We start from the raw sequence: 20126 nt of genomic DNA on the forward strand, positions 1-20126 counted from the left end.
CTTTCATTTTTAAATTTATATTTTATAGATATATTCTTCGTTTTTGGCTTCCTTTCACTGTTTGAATTTTATTTGTGTATTTATATAAGTTTTGCTTTCTTTACAATTTTGGGATTTAGTGTCTTCTAACAAACTGACCAAAATACACCCAGGACCAAGTAGATCACCGTGGTTTGTCCACCTGGGAGATTGTAATCTCTCCCTCCCCCCCCCCAGCTTTGTTTTCTGTTTCTTTTCTTTTTTTCATTTCTGACCTCTTTGCATTTGTCTAGTGTGTATTTCGTTTGGGTCATGGTTGATAATTTTTATTTTGTTATCCTCGTTCATCCATTCTTCTCTGGGCAAAAAAGACTACAAGGAAATCACAACAAAAGAAAGAACCGGGAAGTAATACTCTCTGCCATAGATCTAATCAATATCGATATAGGTAAAATGTCAGAGCTGGAATTCAGAATACTGATTATAAATTTACTAAGTGGGCTGGAAAAAAGCAGGTCCAAAGGTAATATATACCAGAAAGGAACAGAGACAATTTACAGAAATGATGATTTTACAGGCAATACAATAGCACTAAACTCATATCTTTCAGTAGTTATTCTGAATGTAAATGGGATAAGTGCCCTAATCAAAAGACATCCAATATCCAATTGCATAAAAAAGCAAGATCCATCAATATGCTGTCTGCAAGAAAGACACATTTGAACCCAAAGCCACCTCAGATTGAAGAGAAGTGAGGGGTGGAAACCCATTTATCAATCTAATGGGCATCAAAAGAAAGCTGGGAGGTGCAATCGTTGTATCAGACAAATTTGATTTTAACTTAAAGACTGTACTAAGGGATGAAAAGGGACACTGTATCTAATTAAGGGTCTATACCATAGAAGATATAACAATTATAAATATTTATGCTCTAACTTGGGAGTAGCCAATTTATATACAAATTAATAACCAAATTAAAAACACATTGATGATAACACAATGATAGTAGGGGACTATTACTCACTGCAATGGACAGATCATTAAAGGAAGATCAACAAGGAAACAAAAGGGCATTGAATGAAACACTGGAGCAGATGAATTTCACAGATATGTATACAGAGCACTCCATCCTAAAGCAGCTTAGATAACATATTCTTCTGAGTGCACATGTAACATTATCCAGAATGGATCACATAGTCACAAATTGGGTTTCAACACCTACCAAAAGTTTGGGATTATACCCTGCATATTTTCAGACCAAAATTTTTGAACTTGAACTCAATTACAAGAAGATATTTGGAAGGAACTAAAACACTTGGAAATAAAAAAGCATCCTACTAAAGGATGAATGAGTCAACCAAGAAATTAAGAAGAATTTAAAAATTTCAAGGAAACAGAAATGAAAATGAAAACAACAGTTCCAAAACCTTTGGGATGCAGCAAAGACGTCCTAAGAGGGAAGTACATAGCATTGCAAGAGTTTTTAAAAAAATTTTTAGAAAAGTCTCAAATACACAAGCTAACCTTACACCTAAAGGAACTGGAAAAAGAACAGCAAATAAGAAAAGTTTAAACCAAGCAGGAGAAGAAAAATAATAAAGATTAGAGCACAACTCAATGAAATAGATGCCCAAAGGTAAGAGCAGATCAATGAAACTAAAGCTTGTTCTTTCAAAGAATTAATTAGATTGATAAACACTTGCCAGACTTGCAAAAGAAAACGAAGAAAGGACCCAAATTAATAAAATCATGAGTAAACGAGGAGAGACTATGACCAACACCAAGGAAATACAAATAATTTAAGAACATATTATGAGAGCATGTATGGCAACAAGTTGAGCAATCTGGAAGAAATGAATGTGCTCCTGGAAACTTATAAACTACCTAAACTGAGAGGAAGAAATAAAAAATCTGAGCAGACTCATAGCCAGCAAGGAAATTGAAGTAGTAATCCACAAACCTCCCTACATATAAGAGTCCAGGGGCCAGATGGCTTCGAGAGAATTCTACCAAACATTTAAAAGAGATCTAATACCTATTCTTCTGAAGCTGTTCAAAAATAGAAATGGAAGGAAAACTTCCAAATTCATTCTGTGAGGCCAGCATTGCCTTGATCCCCAAATACAAAAGACCCCACCAAAGGAGAATTATAGACCAATATCCCTAGTGAAGATGAGTGCAAAATTCTCCCCAAGATACTAGTCAATAGGATCCAACAGTGCATTAAAGGATTAATCCACCAAGACCAAGTGGCATTTATTCCTGGGCTGTAAGTTGGTTCAACATCCACAAAATCCAATCAATGTAATTACATCACATTAATAAAAAGAAAAGGACAAGAACCATATATGATCCTCTTAATTGATGAACAAAAAGCATTTGAGAAAATACAGTATTTTTCTCGATTAAAACTCTCCACAGTGTAGGGATAGAGGGAACATACCTCAATATCATAAAAGCCATTTATGAAAAGCCCACAGTAGATATCATTCTCAATGGAAAAAAACTGAGAGCTTTTCTTCTAAGGTCAAACATGGCAAGGGATGCCCTCTCACCATTTTGTTCCTTACAATAGTAGAAGTCCCTAGTCTCACCAATCAGACAACAACAAAAAGAAATAAACGGGTTCAAATAGACAAAGAAAGAGATCAAACTCTCTCTCTTCAGAGATGACATGATACATTATGGGGAAAACCCAAAAGACTCCACCCCAAAATTGCTAGAACTCACACAGGAATTCAACAACATGGCAGAATATAAAATCAATGCACAGAAGTAGTGAGAGACAGACTCAGTGAGACAGAAGAAAAGAGAAATTAAGGAGTCAATCCATTTACAATTGTAGCAAAAACCATAAGATACCTAGGAATAAACTAACCAAAGAGGTAAAAGGCACTGTACTCTAAAAATTAGAAGACTTCTGAAAAGAAGTGAGAAGAGCACAAGAAATGGAAAAAAATACTCCATGATCATGGATTGGAAGACTAAATATTGGTAAAATGTCAATGGTACCCAGAGCAATGTACACATTCAGTGCAATCCTTATCAAAATACCATCAACATTTTTCACCGAACTGGAACAAATAATCCTAAAATTTGTATGGAACCAGAAAGGACCCCGAATAGCCCAAGGAATGTTGAAAAAGAAAACCAAAGCTGGGGGCATCACAATGCCAGACTTCAAGCTATACTGCAAAGCTGTAATCATCAAGACAGTGTGGTACTGGCACAAAAACAGATACATAGATCAGTGGAACAGAATAGAGAACCCAGAAATGGACCCTCAACTCTATGATCAGCTGATCTTCCACAAAGCAGGAAAGAATATCCAATGCAAAAAGGACAGCCTCTTTCATAAATGGTGCTGGGAAAATTGGACAATACATGTATAGAAAGAATGAAACTGGACTATTTCCTTACACCATACACAGATAAACTCAAATGGATGAAAGGCCTAACTGTGAGATGGGAGATCCATCAAAATCTAGAGGAGAACATGGCAGCAGCCTTACCTCTTCAACCTAGGCCACAGCAGCTTCTTGCTAGACATGTCTCAAAGGCAGGAAACAAAGCAAAAATGCCCTCTTGGTACTTCCTCCAGACAAAAGGATTCTGCACAGCAAAGGAAACAGTCAACAAAACTAAAAGGCAGCCTAGGGAATGGGAGAAGATATTTGCAAATGACAAATCAGATAGAGGGCTAGTATCCAAGATCTATAAAGAACTTATCAATCTCAACACCCCCCCCCCAAAAAAAAACAAACGATTCAGTCAAGAAATGGGCAGAAGACATGAATAGACATTTCTCCAAAGAGACATGTAAATGGTCAACAGACACATGATAAAATGCTCAACAACCCCTGACTTCCAGGAAATACAAATCAAAACCACAATGAGATACCACCCTATACAAGTCAGAGTGGCTAAATTAAGACAGGGAACAATAAATGTTGGCAGAATCAGCCGGAGAAAAAGGGGAACCTCTTCAAATGTTGGTGGGAATACAGCTGGTGCAGCCACACTCTGGAAAACAGTTTCAGGTTCCTCCAACAAGTTGAAAATAGAGCTCCCCTATGACCCAGCAATTGCACTACCGGGGTATTTATCCCAAATATATAGAAATGTATTGATCTGAAAGGGCACCTGCACTAATACTTATTGCAACAATGTCCACAATAGCCAAACTGTGGAAAGAGCTGAGATACCATGGTCAGATGACTAGATAAAGAAGATGTGGTATATATATGTAATGGAATATTATTCAGCCATCAGAAAGGATGAATACTTCCAATTACACATTGACATGGATGGAATTTGGAGGATATGCTGAATGAAAGAAGTCAATCAAAGAAAAAATTATCTTTTCGGTTTCACTCATATGTGGACTATAAGAAATAGCACAGGATCCCGGGGAAGGGAGGGAAAAGGGAGATGAAAAGAAATCAGAGAGAGGCAAAAGCATGAGAGACTCTAAATTATGGGGAACAAACTGAGGGTTGTGGAGGAGGTGGATGGGCGATGGGATAACTGGGTGATGGGCATTAAGGATGGCACGTGATGTGATGAGCACTGTTATATTGAATGTACTATATGATGTACTATGTTTAGCTATTTGAATTTAAATTAAAAAATAAAAAAGGCCTTTGAGAAGAAATTACACATGAAATAAAGATACTTTGATTCTGGCCATAAGGAATGTACTGTGTATAATAACATGCCGTATCTTATCTCCCCGTAAGTCTGCAAAGTAAATGTAAGGAAGTTAAGTTTTGTTTTTGAGGTTTTCAATAATAAATGTTCAATCAATTTGCCCCTTGGGAACTCTTATCATTTTGTTTAGAATTACTTTCAATTCAGTGTCTTCCAGATTCTTACCAAGAAGGTCATTCTGGGGGATCCACCGCCATGATGTTTGGCCCCTGGGTGTCTGGTTTCTTGCCCATCAAGTCTCCATAGAACCTGTTAAAGACAATACCTTATTTCATGAGTTTGAACTTTGAAGTTCCTAGCATGAGTAAATTTTAAGGGGGGTAAGAGATAATCTAGTTAGACCCCTTTAGTTAGGAGGTGAGAATAAGGGACAAAAGAATATTAAAAATGAGGCTACTAAAGCACTGGTATAATAAAATACCCACATTTTGTTACTTCTTTTTATATTCAATCAAGTATGAATGTAATCATGATGTTTCACACATGGAGATTAGACAAATGAGATTATCAGTGACAAATTCAAGTATTTAAGAAATTTTTAGGCAGTTATTATAATTCTACCTCAAACCAGAGGGAAATTACTAATATCTACACATGTGTTTTGTTTTATCTATTATAATCGCTTTCAAAGCTAAATATGCCATCTGGTGCTTGTGCAAAATACATAATTCTTTTTATTAGTAATTTATTAATATAAATAATTACATGTTTACATGAATCCAGATTATTATTACTATTTCTTGGTTTGGAAGTTCTTTAAATGTTACAAAGAAGAGCCTGTTAGCACTTCAGAAATAACAGTGTAGCTGTTGAAAAAAATCCAAAGCTGTGATGTTGCTAAATTTTACTTAATTGATTGTTAACACGTCAATGGTGGACTACAAAGCATTGACACAATTGATTAATATGAGATCCTTTTAAACAATTTCCATTCCCAGTACCAAATAGATTAATTTTTAGAGTTCCCCAGCAATCCTCATAAACTGGATAATAATTTACGTTGGTTAACATATATTTGCTATGTGAATGTTTAAGTAACTTTAGATATTAAGCAAACATTAGTATAAGGAGAGACTATATCAGTAAACTAAAAAAGTAGTTGACAAAAACCAAAATACTGCAGGTGTTTGTATATACTGAAATAATTTACTTCTCTCTGTTTCATGTAGAAAGGAGGCATCTAAAACTTTTTTCCCATGCTAGGCTTGTTTCTGGTTGACTCAATATATTTCCATTTCCTTCCTTAATCCAGGGAGGAGATATTATTCTGATAAGTTAAAGTCCTTTTGGAACCACATATTACTAAGCACAGGGGTCACCTTGGGGAGGGACCCATCTCCCACTAGTTTATCTTACTCTTTTACTCTTAATAGGGCCCTCCATCAGTCATGTCAGTTTTTCTCCTTTCTCTAAATCATCTAGGCTGGATGGATGCCTAGACATAGCTTGGTGAGCCCCGACCACCTTTCTCTGAACAACATACTGAATAGGCTTATCTCCAAAATTTAGGGGAAGGAAAGGAACTTGGAGCATCCGGCAGAAGTGTAAACTGCATGATGCTTTTCAGACTTTATCGGTTCCTGCTGAACACAACTTGAAATTTAGCTCCTTTCTGAGAACATCTATGAGATATTCAGTGCTCTTGGAAATCCCATAGGAAAAGAAATGAATGACAGGACAGAATTTGGTGATTTCTGTATCTGTCCATGATACTTATAATAGCAAACTTTACCCTCACCTGCTAAATATATACCACCTCCTAAATATATTTTTTTCTGATCTCAATGTTAATGCCAAAGTTATCGTCACAACACCTTCTGTACGACTTTAGCATTTGGCATGTATATTTTGCTTATGTCTGAGATCAATTGGAACTATCATAATGGTTTCCGTGTCATGAAGGAAAGGGTAATTACGTCCTTTACACAGTTTAACATATTAAGTAATTGTATAGGACTAAGTTACTTTATGTAACCTTTTGTGGAATCTGGGCAAGGGCTGATGCAATCGTATTGGCTCTTTCCTCTGGCATGGTTTTGATCATCGACCCTAGAGTAAACACCACAATACCGTTTCTCCAGAAGCTCTGGACAAACTCTTCCATTTCCTGTGAAGAAAGAATTTACTCCATCACAACAGAGGAACAGCACAGCAAACACTATGAAAAGAATTTCTACAGCGGTGCCTGGGTAGGTCAGTCAGTTAAGCGTCTGACTCTTGATTTCATTTCAGGTCATGATCTCAGGGTTGTGAGACTGAGCCCTGAGTCTGGCTCTACACTCAGCAGGGAATCTGCTGGGTATTCCCTCTCCCTCTGCTCCCCTCCCCCCAGCCCCACTGCTGTCCCTCAAATAAAGAAAGAAATCTTAAAAAAAAAAAAAAAAAAAAAAAAGAATTTCTACAAACAGCTAAAGAGTGATAACAAATATTATCAGGAGTTATTAGAGTAATGGCTGTTTTTATCTTTAAATTGTCATAAAACACACAAAAATTTACCATTTAACTATTCCTGAGTATGCAGTTCCATAATGTGTATATTTAGACTGTTGGGTAAACAATCACCAAATTTTTCATCTCGTAAACTGGAGCTCTGTACCCATTATATAGCAATTCCCCATTCCCTCCTTCACCATCTTTAGTGACCATCATTATACTTTGTATTTCTGTGAATTTGACTAATCTGCATACCTCCTTATCAGTGGCATCATTCGAGTATTTGTCTTTTTTAAGCGATTTTATTTACTTAACAGAGAGAGACAGCCAGTGAGGAGGCTACAAGCAGGAGAATGGGAGAGGGAAGAAGCAGGCTCCCAGAGGAGGAGCCTGATGCGGGAAAACTCAATATCAGAATGCCAGGATCACGCCCTGGGCCAAAGGCAGACACTTCAGAACTGAGCCAGCCAAGGTGACCCAGTATTTGTCTTTTTGTGATTGCCCTTTTCACTTTGCATAATGTCCTGAAATATTTCCGCGTCGGAGTATGTGTTAAATTTTCTTCTATTTTATGACCTAATATTCCATTGTGTATAAAATACATTTTGTATATGATTTATGTTTGATGGACACTTGGGTTAGACTGAACAGAACTTTGCTAGCTTTGCCTCAGGATTTAGACCTTGAAAGTTACTATATACACCTACACATTTGTAATCAAAATTGGTATTAGGTTAACCATCAAATAAGATCTTGGATTTCATCTTATTAGCAATAAGAAGGCAGACAAACAAAATGTTGAAGAGATCATATCATTCAATAAAGATGATTGTTTTTCAATAATGTCTTAAAAGGTATCAGCTTAAAATGGATTACATTATTGCTTTTTCTTTAAGTAAGAATATCATCTTATCTCTTATTTATAGAATTCTTTTGCAATTTTATACTATATGGTTTTCAGATATAAGTGGTTGAAATTATTTTGTTCTTATTAACTATGCAGAATTTATGGTCCTGAGGAGGAGTTAGGGTGGCGGAGGAGTAGGGGTCCCCTTTCTCAGCCCCGGTCCCAAGTTGAGCTGGATAGGTACCAAACCATACTGAACACCCGCAGATCAGCCTGAGAGATGGGAAGATACATCTGGGTCTCTACAAATGAACATCTCCAGCGCTGAGTATTGAGGGTGCAGCTGAGGAGCTATGAATCCTCTCTGAATATCGGAAGAGAAACAGAAGGAAAGACGCCGTGCTGGGTGCGGGAAGCAGTAGCCACCTGCATGGGGGAGCGGGTGGACTCATGGACTGGCACCGCGAGAAAGCAGACTGAGATGTGAGCCTGGGAATGTGCGTAGCGGCCGGACTGAAAACCGGGAAGCTCCGGAGCGTGCACTCGAACTAGAGCCAAGCCGGGAGTTTTAAGGAGTGCTCACAGCGACCAGACTGAAAATTGGCGCTCGGGTGTGTGCAAAAACCACACTGAAACAGAGAGAACTCGGGAACGCATGCCAGGATCGGGGCGGCTGGCAGGGTTAAACAGGGACAGAGACGTGTGGGCCCTGGAAATGAGGGCTGCAATGCTGGCTGTGGGGTGCACAACCCAGAAGCAGCTGCAGGGTTTTTAGCAGCACTGACAGAAACAGAGTTAAGGTGGCCAAAGAGAGCTCAGTGGAGAGTGGACTGTGATCTCTCTGTTCTGAGACAGAGGCTAGGATGTGGCCACTGCTGCTCTGATTCTCAGAAGAGCCACGAGGAAAACCACCAGGTCAAGCTGCCAGAGAACAAAAGCCGGGAATACTGGCTTGTGTGCCCATCCTTCGCCCCTCACAGGGGACAGAGCGTCTACCAAACAGGGTTGCCTGAATATCAGCGTGTAAGGCCCCTCCCCAGAAGGCAGGCTGAAAAATCAAGCCCGGCCCTAATGTCCCTATAAAACAATGCACTGCTGCCTGGCTCCTGGTCAATAATTTTGGGCGGTGGGCAACCCCACCTTCTCCTCCCGGAATATGACGAGAAGGGAGAAATCCCCCCAACAAAGAAAATATAATGAGTCTGGCCTCTGCCACAGAGCTGATGGACTATGGATATAAGCAAATTGTCAGAAATGGAGTTCAGAGTAACAATGGTCAAGATGATGTGTAGACTTGAAAAAAATATTAATGAAAATATTACTTGAGAATATAGAATCTCTAAGGGTGGAAATGAGTGAATCTGGCAGAATATAGAGATGCTATGGTCAAATGCAGTCAAAACTAGATACTCCTGACAGCCAGGGTAAATGAGGCAGAAATGCGAATTAGTGAATTGGAGGATGGGATGGTAGAGAAAGTTAAAACAGAAACTTGGCTCAAAAAATCAATCTCAAGAATGTAGGTTACGGAGATTACTGACTCAATGAAACTTTCCAATGTCAGAATCATCGGCATCCTGAGGACGTGGAGAAAGAGAGGTCTAGAAAGAGATATTTGAACAAATTGTAGCTGAATACTTCCCCTAATCATCACAGCAAAGGACACAAGCATTTGTGTAGAGGCAAAGGACCCCTCCCAGTTCAACCACAATAAACCTATGCCACGTCATGTCATGGTGTAATTTGCAAATATTAGATCCAAGGATACAGTATTAGCGGCCAGGCAAAGAAATCTCTCACATACAAGGCGAAAGTATCAGGATACGTCAGACCTGTCTACACAGACCTGGAATGAGAGAAAAGTTGGCATGGCATTTTTAACTCTATCTGAAAACATGCAGCCAAGGATCCTTTATCCAGCAAGGCTGTGTCATTCAAGAATTGATGGAGAAATAAGGACCTTCAAGATCGCCAGTCACTGACCAATTTTGTAACCACGAAACCAGCCCTTCTGGAGATATTAAGAGGTTCTATAAGTAGAAAGGCCCCAATTGTGATACAGAACGAAGTGACAATATATAGAAACAAAGACTTTACAGGCAACATGACATCATTAAAATCATATCTCTCAATAATCACTCTCTCCCAATATGAGCGGCTTAAATGCTCCCATAAATACCACAGGGTTGCAGATTGGATAAAGAGCCATGACCCATCCATTTACTGTCTATAAGAGACTCATCTTGAACCTAAGAATACATCCAGACTGGGTATGAAGGGATGGAAAACCATTTTCATGCCAATGGACCTCAAAGAAAGCTAGAATTTACCAATTCTCATATCCAGATGAGATTTTAAACTAAAGACTGTAGTTAGAGATAGAGAAGGACACTCTATTATTCTTAAAGGATGTATCAACAAGTGGATATATTATAAATATCCTACTCCCCAGCTGAGGAGCAGCAACTTACACAAGCCAACTCTTAACCAGAATAAAGAGACATATAGATAAAAATACGTTAATACTAGGGGACCTCAACACTCCCACTATCGCAATACACAGATCATCTAAGCAGAAAATCAACAAAGAAACAAGAGCTTTGAATGATATACTAGATCGGATGGACACTATATATATATAGAACACTACACCCAGAACAACAGAATACTCATTCTTTTCGAGTGCACGTAATGGAGCGTTCTCCAGAATAGACCATAGTCTGGGTCTAAAACGGGTCGACTGATACCAAAAAGACTGAAATTATTCTACATATTCTCAGACTGCAATGTGGGAGGTGAACTCAATCACAAGGAAAAATTTGAAGAAGCTTGAACACTTGGAAACTAAGAACCATCTTGCTCAAGAATGATTGGATGAACCAGGAGATTAAAAATCAATTTAAACAATTTATGGAGACCAATGAGAATGAAAACACAATGGTCCAAAATCTATGGGACACTGCAAAGGCAGTCCTAAGGGGAAAATACATAGCCATCCAAGCCTCACTCAGAAGAATAGAAACATCTAAAATGCAGTTTTTATATTCTCACCTCAAGAAGCTGGAGCTGGAACAGAAAAACCCCTTACCTTTAAGAAAGCAGTTGATCAAGATTAGAGCGGAGATCAATGAATTAGAAACCAGGAGCACAGTAGAGCAGATCAACAGAACTAGAAGCTGGTTCTTTGAAAGAATAAATAAGATCGATAAGCCACTGGCCAGACTTATTCAAAAGAATAGAGAAAGGACCCAAATTAATAAAATTATGAATGGAAAGGGAGAGGTCACAACCAACACCAATGAAATAGGGAAGGATCATTAGAAACTTTTATCAACAGCTTTATGCCAATAAATCAAACAACCTGGAAGAAATGGATGCCTTCCTGGAAACCTATAAACTACCAAGTCTGAACAGGAAGAAATTGATTTTTTCAACAGACAGATTAATTATGAAGAGATTCAAGCAGTTCTCAAAAACCTCCCAAAAAACAAGAGTCCAAGGCCTGACGGATTCCCTGGGGAATTCTACCAAACATTCAAAGAAAAATAATACCTGTTCTCCTGAAACTGTTTCAAAAAATTGAAACAGATGAAAACTACCAAACTCATTCTATGAGGCCAGTATTACCTTGATCCACACCAGGCAAAGACCCCATCAAAAGGAAAATTACGAACCGATATCCCTGATGACGTTGGATACCCAAAATTCTCAACAAGATCTAGCTAATAGGATCAACAGTATATTAAAAGGATTATCCATCATGACCAGGTGGGATTCATCCCTGGGATGCTTACAGAGGTGGTTCAACATTCACAATTTGATCAGTGTGATAGATCACATCAACAAGAAAAGAGTCAAGAACCATATGATCCTTTCAACTGATGCAGAAAAAGCATTTGACAAAATAGAGCATCCTTTCCTGATTAAAACCCTTCAGAGTGTAGGGATGGGGGTACATTCCTCAATTTCATAAAAACCATCTATGAAAAGCCTACAGCGAATATCATTCTCAATGGGGAAAAGTTGGAAGCCTTTCCCTTAAGATCAGAAAACACGACAAGGATGCCCTCTCTGTTATTATTCGACACGCCGTATAAGTCCTTGCAACAGCAATCCAGACAACAAAAGGGGATAAAAGCATCCAAATTGGCAAAGAAAGAAGTCAAACTGTCTCTCTCTCTTCACAGATGACATGATACTCTATGGAAAACCCAAAAGAATCACGCCCAAACTACTAGAAGTTATAGAGCAATTCAGTAATGTGTGCCACTACCAAAATCAATGCTCAGAAATCCAGTTGCATTTTCTATACATAGAACAATGAGACTGAAGAAAGAGAATTAAGGAATCTATCCCATTTACAATAGCACCACAAAAATCATATGTTATCTCAGAATTAACTTAACCAGAGACGTAAAGGATCTATGTTCTAGAAACTATAAATACTCTGAAAGACATTGAAGAAGACACAAAAAGATGGAAAAATATTCCATGCTCATGGATCGGAAGAACAGCTATGGTCAAGGAAATGTCTATGCACGAGCAATCCACACTTTCCAACGCCATCCCAATCAAATAACAAGGCGTTTTCGGAACTAGAACAAACAGCCCTTAAAATTTGTGTTGGAACCGAAGAAAAGGCCCACGAATTGCCAAGGAGATTGTTGAAAAGGAAACACAAAGCTGAGGCATCACGTTGCCAGATTTCAAGCTGTACTACAAAGCTCTGATCACAATGACAGCATGGTACTGGCACAAAAAACAGACACATAGACCAAAGGAACAGAATAGAGAACCCAGAAATGGACCCTCGGCTTTTTGGGCAACTAATCTTTGATAAAGCAATCAAAGCAGGAAAAAACATCCAGTGGAAAAAAGACAGTCTCTTCAATAAATGGTGCTGGGAAAATTGGACAGTTACGTGCAAAAGAGTGAAACTTGACCACTCTCTCACACCAAATTAATGAAAGACCTCAATGTGAGACAGGAATCCATCAAAATCCTAGAGGAGAACATAGGCTGCAACTTCTTTGACATTGGCCACAGGAACTTTTTTCCTGACACATCTCCAAAGGCAAGAGAAACAAAAGGAAAAATGAACTGTGGGACTCATCAAGATAAAAAGCTTCTGCACAGCCAAGGAAATAGTCAGAAAAACTAAGGGGCAGCCCATGGAATGGGAGAAGATATTTGCAAATGACACTACAGATTAAAGACTAGTATCCAAGATCTACAAAGAACTTCTCAAACTCAATACACGGGAAACAAATAATCAAATCAAAAAATGGGCAGAAGATATGAACAGACACTTTTCCAAAGAAGACATACAAATGGTAACAAACACATGAAAAAATGTTCAAAATCATTAGCCATCAGGGAAATTCAAATCAAAACCACGTTGAGATACTACCTTACACCAGTAAGAATGGCAAAAATTGACAAGGCAGGAAACAACAAATGTTGGAGAGAATGTGGAGAAAGGGGATCCCTCCTACATTGTTGGTGGGAATGCAAGTTGGTACAGCCACTCTGGAACACAGTGTGGAGGTCTGTTTAAAAGTTAGAAATTGAGCTACCCTATGATCCAGCCATTGCACTACTGGGTATTTACCCCAAATATACAGACGTAGTGAAGAGAAGGGCCATATGCACCCCAATGTTCATAGCAGCATTGTCCACAATAGTTAAATCGTGGAAGGAGCCGAGATGCCCTTCAACAGATGAATGGATTAAGAAGATGTGGTCCATATATACAATGGAATATTACTCAGCCATCAGAAAGAACGATTTCTCAACATTTGCAGCAACATGGACAGGACTGGAGGAGACATTGCTAAGCAAAATAAGTCAAGCAGAGAAAGACAATTATCATATGATTTCACTCATTTATGGAACATAAGATGTAGGGAGATCGGTAGGAGAAGAAAGGGAAGAAGAAGGGGGGCGCTAAACAGAAGGGGGAATGAACAAATGAAAGACTACTGTGTGGACTCTGGGGGAAACAAACTGAGGGGCGTCAGAGGGGAGGGGTGGGGAATGGGGATAGACTGGTGATGGGCCTTTAAGGAGGGCACGTATTGCATGGAGCACTGGTTGTTATATGCAAGTAATGAATGTGGAACTTTACATCAAAAACTAGGGGTGTACTGTATGTTGACTAACATAATATAGTAAAAAATTATTAAAAAAATTTATGGTCATATTATATACACAGTGTAGTTTCTCTGCGCTCATTTTGTCCAGTCAGCTCTAGGATGAGAACACTGCTCCCCCAATGTTCTTTACTGAGATTTTGTCCAGCTTAGGTGTGTGGCAGAAAACACATGTTCTCATAGGCTACACAAACAATTTAATGCTTTAAAATGTCAAACCTTGGGATCTCAGACGAATGGTGTAAATGTTGGAGTGACGGCAAGTAAACATTGGATTTGCCTGCGAATCGTTTGGGACACACAAACATTGTTGAGGAATGGTCTTTTTAAGCTAGAATACTAGTGAAATGCCTCAGAGCAAATAAAACAAGAAACAGGAATCAGTTACCTTAGGCGGGGGTTTGGCAGGTTTGCAGGAGGTGGAGTCCTCCAACAAATTCAAAAATTGGTAGGGTGGGGCGAGGAAGTGCAAAATCCCAGTGGGGTTCAGATGAGCCATGGCCCGAGGCCTTCCCCATTAACTCAGATAATGTAGTGGGTCTTCCTGAAGGAATAAGGCAAACATCACATCCATAAGAGAAAGGATAAAAACCATATGATCACTTCCATATATGCAGAAAAAGCATTTGACAAAGTACACATCCATTCATGATAAAAAGTCTCAACTAAGTTGGTTTAGAGGGAGCATACCTCAACAAAATAAGGACCTTACACGGAAAACCCATAGTGAACATCCTACTCAATGGGGAACAGCTGAGAGCTTTTGCCCTAAGGTCAAGAGCAAGACAAGGATATCCACTCTTACCACTTTTATTCCAAATAATATTGGAAGTCCTGGCTATAGCAATGAGACAACAAAAAGAAATAAAAGCTATCCAAATTGGTAAGGAAGAAGCAAAACTTTCACTATTTGCAGATGACATGGTCCTATATGTAGAAAACCCTAAAGACTTACCAAAAAAGTGCTAGAACTGTTAAATTAATTCATTAAAGTCACAGGATGCAAAATCGATGTACAGAAATCTGTTACATTTCTATATACTAATTATAATGAAGCAGAAGAAAGAGAAATTAAGAAAACAATTCCATTTGTAATTGCATCAAAAATAATAAAGTACCTAGGAATAAACTTAACCAAAGAGGCGATGGACCTATACTCTGAAAATTATAAAACATTGATGAAAGAAATGGAAGAGGATACAAAGCAATGGAAAGGCATTCTGTGCACATGGATTAGAAGAACACATATTGAACTGTATATACTACCCAAAGCAATCTATACATTTAATGCAATAAAATTTGTATAGAACCACAAAAGACCCCAAATAGCTAAAGCAATCTTGAGAAAGAAAAAAACAGGAGCTATCACAATTCCAGACTTGAAGTTATACTACAAAGCTCTAGCCATCAAGGCAGTGTGGTACTGGCACAAAAACAGACACATAGAGCAATGGAACAGCATAGAAAACCCATTTATATGGTCAATTAATTTTTGACAAAGGAGGAAAGAATATCCAATGGAAACAAGATAGCATATTCAATAAATGGTGTTGGGAAAATTGGACAGCTACATGCAAAGGTATGAAACTGGACTACTGCCACCATGCACAAAAAATACATTCGGAATGGATTAAAAAAAAAAAACGAAATGTGAAATCTGAAATCATAAAAATCATGAAGAGAGCACAGGCAGTAATATCTCTGACTGCCCTCGGCCATAGGAACATTTTTCTAGATATATCTTCTGAGGGGAGGGAAGTAAGCAAAAATAACCTATTGGTACTACATCAAAGTTAAAAAAAAAAAAAAAAGAAGAAAAACAACCAAACCTCTCTGCATAATGAAGGAAACAGTCAGTAAAACTAAAAGACTAGCGTACTGAATGGGAAGATATTTGCAAATGACCTTTGAAAAGGTTTATTATCCAAAACAATAACTCTACAACTCAATACTCCCAAAAACCAAATAATCTAATTTAAAAAGGAGAGAAGACATGAACAGACATTTCTCCCTACGAAGGCATACGGATGGCCAACAGACACAAGAAACAAGTGTGGAGGTTTCTCAAGTTAAAAATAGAAGTACCCTATGATTCAGCAGTTGCTGCTAGGTATCTACAAAGCAAACAAAAATAATTGTTCAAAGGGATGCACGTACCCAGTGTTTTTACAGCAGCATTATCTACAATAGCCAAATTATGGAAGCAGCCTAAGTGTCCATCAACTGTGGTAGCTAAAAATGAAGTGGTATATTTTTATCATGAATATTACTCAATACATAAAAAGAATGAGATCTTGGGAGTACCTGGGTGGCTCCAGTTGGTTAAGCATCCAACTCTTGGTTTTGGCTCAGGTCATGATCTAATGGTCATGGGATGGAGCCCTGAGTGGGGTTCTATGCGCTCAGTGTGGGTGTGTAGCTGATTCCTCTCTCCTCTCTCTCTCACTCACTTTCTTTCTCTGTCTCTCTCAAATAAAAATAAAATCTTTAAAGAGAAATGAAATCTTGCAATTTGCAAGGAACTAGAGAATATTATGGTAAAGTAAAATAAGTCCAAAGACAAATACCATATTATTTCACTCATATGTACAATTTAGAAACCGAAGAAATAAAGCAGGAGCAAGAGAGAAAACAAACCAAGAAGTAGACTCTTAACTGTAGAGAACAAACTGAGGGTTACTGGAGGGCGCGGGTAGGGGATGTGTCAAATAGGTGATGTGGGGATTAAGGAGGGCACTAGTTGTGATGAGCAGAATTGATGTCAGAATTGCTGAATCACTATATTGTACACCTAAAACTAATATAACACTCTCTCTTACCTATACTGCAATTAAAATTAAAACTTAATAGAAAAATAAGAGTAAATAAATAAATCGTGAAAACCCCACAAGCAACAGGTAAGAGAAGAAGTAAAGGAGTAATCCAAGTAAGCTATTACGAGGAATATCACTTACAAGAGTTTTCTGAAAGCAGTTTGGAATAATGTAGTCAAAAATGTTTCAAAATATATTTGCAGTTTGATAATAGAACACATATATGATACAAACATGTATAATGGAGAGGCAAATATATATTTACATCTTTATATATATATCATTCATACGTATATGAAAGACAAAGAAGTCTCCCAAGGGCTCATTTCTAACATCACAGTAGTATATTCACAATCATAACCAATCGGTAAAACCTAAGCCAGTATCAAATTAAACATGCATTTTGTTTACTCTGAAATGCCATAAAAGTAACAGATGCAAGTAAACAATTATTTGAGCTCCCCAATCAATTAACCAATGGAAACACCTTTCCCTAGAGTACTAAGTCTCATTTTTATAATTTAGCAAGTTATTCCCTTGATCCTAGATTTTCAAAGAAGAAAACTGTGAGGTTTTGAAGGTATGCCTTGATTCTTTGTACTTACCATTGCACTTGGTTCACATTAGGAGCTCTAATAATATTTGGTAATGATAAATAATATTTACCAAATAACAAGCTGGAATATTTTCTTCAAGTATGGAAATACATGTGTGCACTGTTAGTTTTGGGTCATTTTTCTTCAATGGAGTAACATAGTTTTTAAAAAATGTGAACTATTAGCTATGTGTGTGTACCCTTCAACAAGATTTTAGGCCTTTACATCATGATTTATAAGCCCTGGTGAAAGAATATGTAATCATTAGAAACTTGCGTATTATAGATTCCTGAGTCTGGGATATAGCCACCACATTTCTTTCAATTTTTGAAGGACTCTTTCAGGTAATACGACACAACACTTACATTTTTAAATTAAGAAGGGAAACAAGTGAGAAAATAATATCCCTCAATGCTCATAGACAGTTGTACTAGAAATACGTGACTCCTCACTTAACATGTCTGCTTCATAAGGATAGTAGAAGTTTCTAATGTGTTGTAAAAAAGGATCTTACTTGATAAGTAGAATGAGAGAGAGAGAGAGAGAGAGAGAGAGAGAGAGAGCACAAACAGGAAGTGGCAGGCAGAGCAAGAGGAGAAGCAGGCTCCCTGGTGAGCAGAAAGAACCCAACATGGGGCTCAATCCCATGACCCTGATCATGACCAGAGCTGAGGCAGATGCTTAACCAACTGAGCCACCCAGGCAGTCCTTGAATGCCTTTTTTTTTAAAGGAAAAAAGTAAAGTAAAATGGATATGAAATAGGCACAGCAGAGAGGATTTTTAAGGCAGTGAAACTACCTTGATGTAATGGTGGTGTTTTTCGTATCATTATAAATTTGTTAAAACTTATAGAATGTAAAACACCAAGAGTGAACTGTAATGTGAAAGCTATGGACTTTGGATGGTAATAATATTGTGTGTCAATATAGGTTCATCAGTTGTAAATGTACCACTCTGGTGGGGGGATGTTCGTAATGGGGGACCTTATGCACGTGTGTGGGCAAGGATTATGTAGGAAAACTTGACTCAATATGCTGTGACTTAAAATTACTCTAAAAAGTAAAGCACATCAAAAGTAACATTTTTCACCCGTATTTAATAAATAACAAAGGAAGGTTAAAACACTTTATCCAGAAAAAAGTAAAAAAATTTTTGAAGTATTACAAAAAACACAAAGAATAGTGTAGTTGATTCAAGAAATCCTCAGAGCTTTAATTTGTGGTCATTGACCACCTGGAGTGTAAGGTACTAAATAATGGACCACAGGGGTTCTAACTGGCCCTGTCATGTAGAATGTCTTTCCATAATATTTGTGAGTTTCAGAGATCATTTTATATTTCATCCATTTCATTTATAAGACAAATTCACTCTGACTTTGTATTTATACAAACTCACCTTCAAGGCGCTAAGAATTACAACCTCATGCTACCAATTGAAACTACGAGCTTACCTAATTGCTTAGCTGTAAAGCGATCCCAACTCTTCTCATTAAATGTTTTGGAACCAAAAGTCAAAATAAAGCACATATATCATATTTTTTACTCTCTCCATGAATGTCATTTGATCACTTAATTCTGACAAAATAACAGGCACGTAGGATGGAGGAATGGAAGTCCTCCACTATACTTTCAAGCATAGCCAGGAGAGAGCGGAGACTGTACACTAAAGGTATTTTAGTAGCTCCGCCAGCAGCTCGCCACTGAGGGATCCAACAGTATCTGCAAGAAACGACATCAAACCTTGATTCTTTGTAGTTTTGTCATGAGTTTCCTGTTCAAAACTACATCTTTACAGAACTTTTGAATACAGTCAGAATATTCCTGAGAATTTATTACATTGTGAAAAGTATTACCCAAAATGTATCTCTTGGCAAGTCATATATCCATATGTTGAGCATTTTCGAAAAATCCTCGAAATCATTTCCAAGTAAATGTGCAGGATAAACCTCATATTTAATAGCAGATGATTTGCTTTCGGATCAACAAGAATGGAAGCTGAAGATGTCAGAACCGTCCTTACCATTGGCCTCTCTGGACAAGTTCATCCAGGATTGTCTTTATATTGATCCAGTGGCTGTATTCTGGGCCACACCAGCACCTTTCCACACACAACTCCCAGAGCTGAAGTAACAGCTCAGCTGTAGCAACAGCAGAACTGAAATCCATTTCATAGACATCCTGGTGGAATGCAGTGCTTCTTTTCAAATTCCTGTTTCCATCTCCCATTGCTTGTACTTATCTCAAGGAGAAATCAATCAGTAAGTTAAAGTGTAACTCTTACATTTCAAAGCAAACACAGTATATGAGCAGTCAGAGCATTGGGATGTCAAGTGGAAAAAGCCAAAGGCAGATGATTTCATTTGTATACAAATGTGTTTATATTTGTTTGATGCTTATAAGTTCTATCATCTTAGCTAAGAGCCAATGACCTAGCTGTTGCAAGTCACATGTCTTATGTAATATATTTGGAAGGGTGTGTCAGGGACAGTGGCGAGAGGTCACTGTCTGTAGTGTGTCTTGACAAAGGGAATACCAATTAAACCATACAGGTGATTATTGTTTCTGGGATGTGATGATTTGGGACACTCAACGTTCA

At 38.0% G+C, this 20126-nt stretch overlaps 1 pseudogene; it reads right to left on the bottom strand.

Moving 5' to 3' along the window:
* The window catches only part of LOC121101828, a 24781-nt pseudogene extending 5074 nt beyond the window's left edge, over window positions 1-19707 (bottom strand).
* Between the last annotated feature and the right edge of the window lie 419 nt (window positions 19708-20126).

This window comes from Ursus maritimus, unplaced genomic scaffold, assembly GCF_017311325.1.
Source record: "Ursus maritimus isolate PB19 unplaced genomic scaffold, ASM1731132v1 scaffold_90, whole genome shotgun sequence".
NCBI lineage: Eukaryota > Metazoa > Chordata > Mammalia > Carnivora > Ursidae > Ursus > Ursus maritimus.